At 47.5% G+C, this 6068-nt stretch overlaps 1 protein-coding gene across 12 annotated transcripts in view; it reads right to left on the bottom strand.

The window, feature by feature from the left end:
• ECHDC2 (enoyl-CoA hydratase domain containing 2) overlaps positions 1 to 6068 on the bottom strand; it is a 31561-nt gene that overhangs the window by 17149 nt on the left and 8344 nt on the right. For 7 of the 12 annotated variants that reach the window (XM_063817374.1, XM_063817395.1, XM_063817390.1 and 4 more), the window contains one exon: positions 1086 to 1286. The exons of 2 other annotated variants lie outside the window; for them this stretch is intronic. The gene's annotated coding sequence lies outside the window, so the exon portion shown is untranslated. Of the gene's footprint in view, positions 1 to 1085; positions 1967 to 3651; positions 3676 to 4031; positions 4217 to 6068 lie in introns of those variants that run through there. 3 more of the 12 variants (XM_063817376.1, XM_063817380.1, XM_016918508.4) reach the window with 3 other exon arrangements.

Below are 6068 nucleotides of genomic sequence, written 5' to 3'. Positions count from 1 at the left end.
CGGAGTAGCTGGGATTACAGGCATGTGCCACCACGCCCGGCTAATTTTGTATTTTTAGTAGAGACGAGGTTTCTCCATGTTGGTCAGGCTTGTCTCGAACTCCTGACCTCAGGTGATCCACCCACCTCGGCCTCTAAAAGTGCTGGGATTACAGGTGTGAGCCACCACACCCGGCCATTTCTTTATAATTTTATCACCCAGGTGTGCATCCTTAGGTATCATAGTTTAGACTTGCTAATTTCTAAAATTGCCGTGTATCTTTTAAATCCTGGTACAACCCCCACATGCTCCCCACAACTCTGTCTTTCCCTCAGAGATTATCTGTGGAGGAGCCTGGGGTATTTGACCTACAGGGTTTCTCAAAGCCTGGGTTTTGCTAACTGCACAATCACGGGGACAGATCAATATGCTCCTCTGTCACAATAAATTAGCAACTAAATACAGAGGCTTAGTGCTCTGTCCTGTTTGGCAAGACAGTAATCCTGGCCCTACTTGTGTAATATTCTTTCACCAGCAACAGCCAAGCTTCTTGGTAGTTTTCTATACTCATTTAGTCACTTTCTTACCTGCCATTCGCTCAAACCTTCTCCAATCTAGGTTCCAGCCCCATCACTCAGCAGACATTATTCTCATTAAAGTGATGAATATAGCCACATCACTAACCAAGGGACACGTTTCTCTCCTTGCCTCACCCTCGTGGCAGCAAAAACCTTTGCTGACATTAACACACTCCACTTGATCGTTTTCTGCTTTGGCTTCTTAGAAGAATATTTATTTGTTTATAAATAGATGATTTTCTTAGAGCAGTTTTAGGGTCACAGCAAAATGGAGTGGAAAATACAATTCAATACAGTTCACCTATACTCCCTGGCCCTACACAGGCACAGCCCGTTCCGCAATCCCCATCCCCCACCAGAGGCACGTGTTGCAACTGACGAACCTACACTGATGCACTGTCGCCACCCGGGGGCCCTAGTGTACACTGGGGTTCGCTCTTGGTGGTGTACACTCTGTGGGTTTACACAGATGCATAATGACACGTATCTGCCTTGGCTTTGGCAGGCCCCCATTCTCCTTCCTCCTACCTTTCAGGTGATGCCTCTGCACTCCTTCACTGCTTCTCTTCTGCCCAATTATTTTAAGTGCGTAAGTTCCTTAAGGCCAATCAGATTCTCTTCATTCACTCATTTGTACATTTATATATTTGCTGTGTGCTGGCCTCTACTAGACACCATGATTCCAGAGACCAGGACAGACTCAAGGCCTGTCCTCATGGAACCTACAGCCTAGTGGGGAAGACAGACATTAAATAATTACTATTTGTGAGGAGAACTTGGAGAAAAAGGACAAACAAGGGGCCTCCAGTGGGCAGAGGGGAGCCCTAGTATAGAAGGTCAGAAATGAGTTATCAGAGGAGGCAGTGGCCTTTAAGCTGAGAGCTGACAGGAGAGTAGGAATTGGCCAGGCAAAAGATGTAAGAGTGCATGTGTGCATGTAAGTGTGCATGCATGGGTGCATATGTGAGCGTGTGCATGAGTGCCTGTGTGTGTGCATGCATGTTGGCAAGGTGCAGGGAAGGGGGCAGTCCAGGAGAGAAGCCTGTTGCAGGCAGAGGGAGTGGCAGAGTAGAGGGCCCAGGTGTGGGACTGCAGGGTGCCTTCCAGAACTGGAGGAGTTCAGGCAGAGGGAGAGCAGGATAAGCTGAGGCAGGAGGGACCTCCCTTCCACAGCTCACACACGCCTGCCTCCTGTACACCCAGGGCTCCCGTGTGTGCCCAGGAGCCCAGAGCTCTCCTGTGCACCCCAGGCCTGAATAGCCAAATGCCTACTTGATATCTCAACTGATATGTCCTGCTCCATTGATGAGCCAATGACCTTGCTATCAACCCAGAAGTTGATCCTGTCACCTCGCTCTTACCTCACCTACAAAATGCACTCAGTCACTAAGGCCTGCTAATCCAACCTCTTAAAGAGATCTCAGGCCTCTCAGCTCACACCGCTTCTCACAGCCATTAATCTGGCATAGGCTCTTTCCTGCATCCCTCGGATCACCCACCTGGCCCTCGAGTCCTCAGTCTTGCTCCCTCCCAGCACACACACATTTGTTCCCACACTTGGGTCACAGTCATCTTTCTTACCCCAATCCGACCACGTCCCTCCCCTTCCCCCTTCTTTTCCTCAAAATAAAGTTCAACTCCTTAATACCGACCATAAGGCCCCCCCAATCTGACTCTTGCACCCACTCTGGCCCCAATTCACCCCCGCCATCTAGTCAGGGTGTGGGGAAGAGAGATGGGCTCTGGGAAGGAGCTCACACCCTTATCATCCCTTCTAGGCTGTTTCTCCTCCTACGAAAAATCAGGATGGACATTTCAGGTCTTCCCAGGGCTGAAATCCAGCAGGTGCCCAGAGGAGTGTTTCCCAATCCTTTGGCCTTCAAAGACCCCTTATTATTATCTCCCAGGGTCCTCAGCTTTGTCTGTAAACAAGCAGTGTTTATGAAGTTGGCATTCTCAGTTTAAGCTGATCAGAGACACAGAAAGGCCAATGAAAGTTTCTGGGCTCTCAAGGGACAGGGTGTTCAGCCAGGAATTACAGAACTATGGCTAGGGGCAAAGAACTGTAACATTCAGGCAAACTGGACTTCCTTAGCCTCCCCAGAAACCTGCAAAGAGCTCTTAGAGCCCAGCAGGTCTGGAGGCTCCAGAGAGGTGTGCAGATGGCCATAAGGTCGCTTCCAGCTCCAGTGCTCCAGGAGAGAAAATGGGGCAACTCTGGAGAAGGGAGACTGCAGTGGATAGAGAGATGCCAGATCAGGAGGAGTCAAGGACCCTGACTCCCACAAACTTCAGAGCAGTCTAGATCCAAGGTCCCCAGAGTGGCCCTCATGTTTACATCCTGAATAATCCCCTCCCTTGCATGTGGGTGGGACCTGTGAATTGCTTCTAAGCAATAGTATACAGCAAAGGTTATACAATGTTACTCCCGAGATTAGGTTAAGTTATATGGTGAAGGTAATGTGACTTCTGTAATTCGGTTATAGTATATAAAAGGCTCTGTCTTATTAGAGACACTCATGGGCCTAACGAGAGGGTCAAGTAGCAAAGGACTGCGGGCAACCTCTAATTGCTGAGAGTGACCCCCAGCCAACAATCAGCAAGAGAACAGGACTTCAGTCCAACAACCATAGGAGGTGAATTCAGGTCTCAGCAACCTGACGACCTTGGAAGCAGATCTTTCCCGTCAAGCCTGGGATGAGACCACAGCCCTGGCCAACTCCTGACTGCAGCCCAGCCTGGCAAGACCTGAAGCAGAGAACTCTGCTAAGTTGTGCCTTGACTTCTGATGTACAGAAACTAAAAAATGATAAATGTGTGTGACTTAGAGTATCAAAGTTTGTGATCATTTGTTAGGTAGTAATAGAAAGCTGATATAGCCGTGGTATCCTGGGACTGGCAGACACTCCTCTCTCTGCTTTCCTGTTCTTTCCTTCCATTCTCTCTGGCTGACTGTCTCTCATCTTTCAGCTTCATCTCCTGTCTCCACCTACATCTCCCTCTCGGAATACTGACTGCCAACTCTTAAAAGCCCTTAGCTCAAGCCACAACTCAGCCACACACCAGCCCCATGGCCTTGGGCAAACCACTTTACCCTTCTGGCCTTCAATTTCCTGATCTGTAAGAGAAATAATAAAAAGGTTATTGTTAGGATTAAAAGAGATAATGCACTTAAGTGTCTAACCAGAGTTTGTGTAAAACGCCCAGATACTAGGGCAAGTCTCGGACCTAATACAGTATCTGAACTTTAAGCTGGGAGCCCCCCCGGAGCCAGGCAGGGTGTCTTTGGCTGCCGACATTCAATTGTGCAACATTTAATTTGCACTACCACATGCCAGGTCCTGGAGAAATGGACAGTAATCAGCCAAGGTCCCTGTGTTCTTAGTCTAGCCCCGATGCTGGGAACATTGCCCTTCTGACCCCAATAGCGGGCATGGGGCTGTGCTGCACCCTTCCCACTCTTACCAAACCTACCATACCACTGAGCAGCTGACCTAGGATCACTTCTGTCCAGATGGCTTGGGTCACAGGCGAGGTGTTGTGGGTAGAAGTCAACAGAAACCACTGGAAGGGCCGGGCGTGGTGGCTCACGCCTGTAATCCCAGCACTTTGGGAGGCCGAGGCGGGTGGATCACCTGAGTCAGGAGTTCAACACCAGCCTGACCAACATGGCGAAACCCCGTCTTTACTAAAAAGACAAAAATTAGCCAGGCGTGGTGGCACACACCTATAATCCCAGCTACTTGGGAGGCTGGGGCAAAGAATCGCTTGAACCCAAGAGGCAGAGGCTGCAGTGGGCCGAGATCACACCACTGCACTCTGGCCTGGGCAACAGAGTGAGACCATCTCAAAGGAAAAAAAAAAAAAAGAAACCACTGAAGGGTAGTGTGGAGAACAACTGATTTAACAACACTTTACTATACAGAAGAGGAAACTGACGCCCGGAAACAAGGAGGATTTGCTCAAATAACAGCTGGACCCAGCTGGCAATCCTGACTCTTAAAGAGCTAACAGCCTAGAAGAGAGACAAGTTCAGACACACAAAACATAAAAGGACAGTGTGGGGGACGGAGCAGCAGAGCAGGGGAGTTCCAAAAAGATTTCCATAGGCAGAAAGGAAGGAAGAGGAGCCAAGTCAGGGCACAGCTAGAGCAAAACACAGAGGTAAAAATGAGCCCATGTGTAGAGGAGGGAGGATGGAAAGGTCAGCTTGTGGTGGAGAACCTTAGTGCCCAGCTAAGGAGTTGAAGGACAGCCATTAATTACAGTCATGCACAGCATGATGATGTTTTAGTTGGTCAGCTACAGACCACATATAAGACATATAAGTCCCATCAGACTCTAATGGAGCTGAAAAATTCCTATTGCCTAGTGACACCATAGCTGTCATAACATCATAGCGCAATGCAACACTCAAATGCTGGTGGTGAGGCTGGTGTAAACTAGCTTGCTTTACCAGTTATACAAAAGCACAGCACATACAATTAGGCCCACAACATAATACTTGATAATGATAATAAATGACTATGTTTTGGGTTTATATATTTACAATATTATTTTTACCATTATTTTAGAATATACTCCTACTTTTTATTTTTAATTTTTTTGAGACAGGGTCTTACTCTGTTGCCCAGGCTGGAGTACAGTAACACGATCATGGCTCACTCATGGGTTAAACACCTTTGGGCTCACTTTCAAATATCAGGAATCCTTGATATTGGACAGCCTTGACCTCCCCGGCTCAAGCCATCCTCCCACCTCAGCCTCCTGAGTAGCAGGGGCTACAGGTATGCACAACCATGCCTGGATAATTTTTGTATTTTTTTGTAGAGAAGGGGTTTCACCATGTTTCCCAGGCTGGTCTCAAACTCCTGGGCTCAAGCAATCTGCCTGCCTCACCCTCTCAAAGTGCTGGGATTACAAGAGTGAGCCAGGTGAGTCACTGTACCTGGCCTGGGCCATGTGTACTCCTACTTATTAAAAAAAAAAAAGAAAAAAGTTCAGTGTAACACAGCCTCAGGCAGGTCCTTCAGTAGGTATTCCCGATTGTTATCATAGGAGATGGCAGCTCCATGCACGTTATCGCCCCTGAAGACCTTCCAGTGGGACAAGATGTGGAGGTGGAAGACAGTGATAGGTCTAGGCTCGTGTGTGTGCTTGTGTCTTTGTTTTTAATAAAAAAAGTTTAAGAATTAAAATTTTTAAAAGCTTATAAAATAAGGATCTAAAGAAGAAAACATTTTTTGTACAGCCGTACAATGTGTTTGTGTTTTAAGCTAAGTGTTACTACAGAAGAGTCAAAAGTTGAAAAAATTAAAAAGTTTATAAAATAAAAACAGAGTAAGCTAAGGTTAATTTATCATTGAAGAAAGAAACATTTGTAAAGCAAATTTAGTGTAGCCTAGGTGTACAGTGTTACAGAGTCTATAGTAGTGTACAGTAATGTCCTAGGCCAGGGGTCCCCAACCCCCGGGCTGTGGACCCATCCCAGTCTGTGGCCTGCTAGGAACT

Source organism: Pan troglodytes, chromosome 1, assembly GCF_028858775.2.
Source record: "Pan troglodytes isolate AG18354 chromosome 1, NHGRI_mPanTro3-v2.0_pri, whole genome shotgun sequence".
Classification (NCBI taxonomy): domain Eukaryota; kingdom Metazoa; phylum Chordata; class Mammalia; order Primates; family Hominidae; genus Pan; species Pan troglodytes.
The sequence above is the reverse complement of the archived record's forward strand: the minus strand, read 5'-3'. Positions and strand labels throughout refer to the sequence as shown.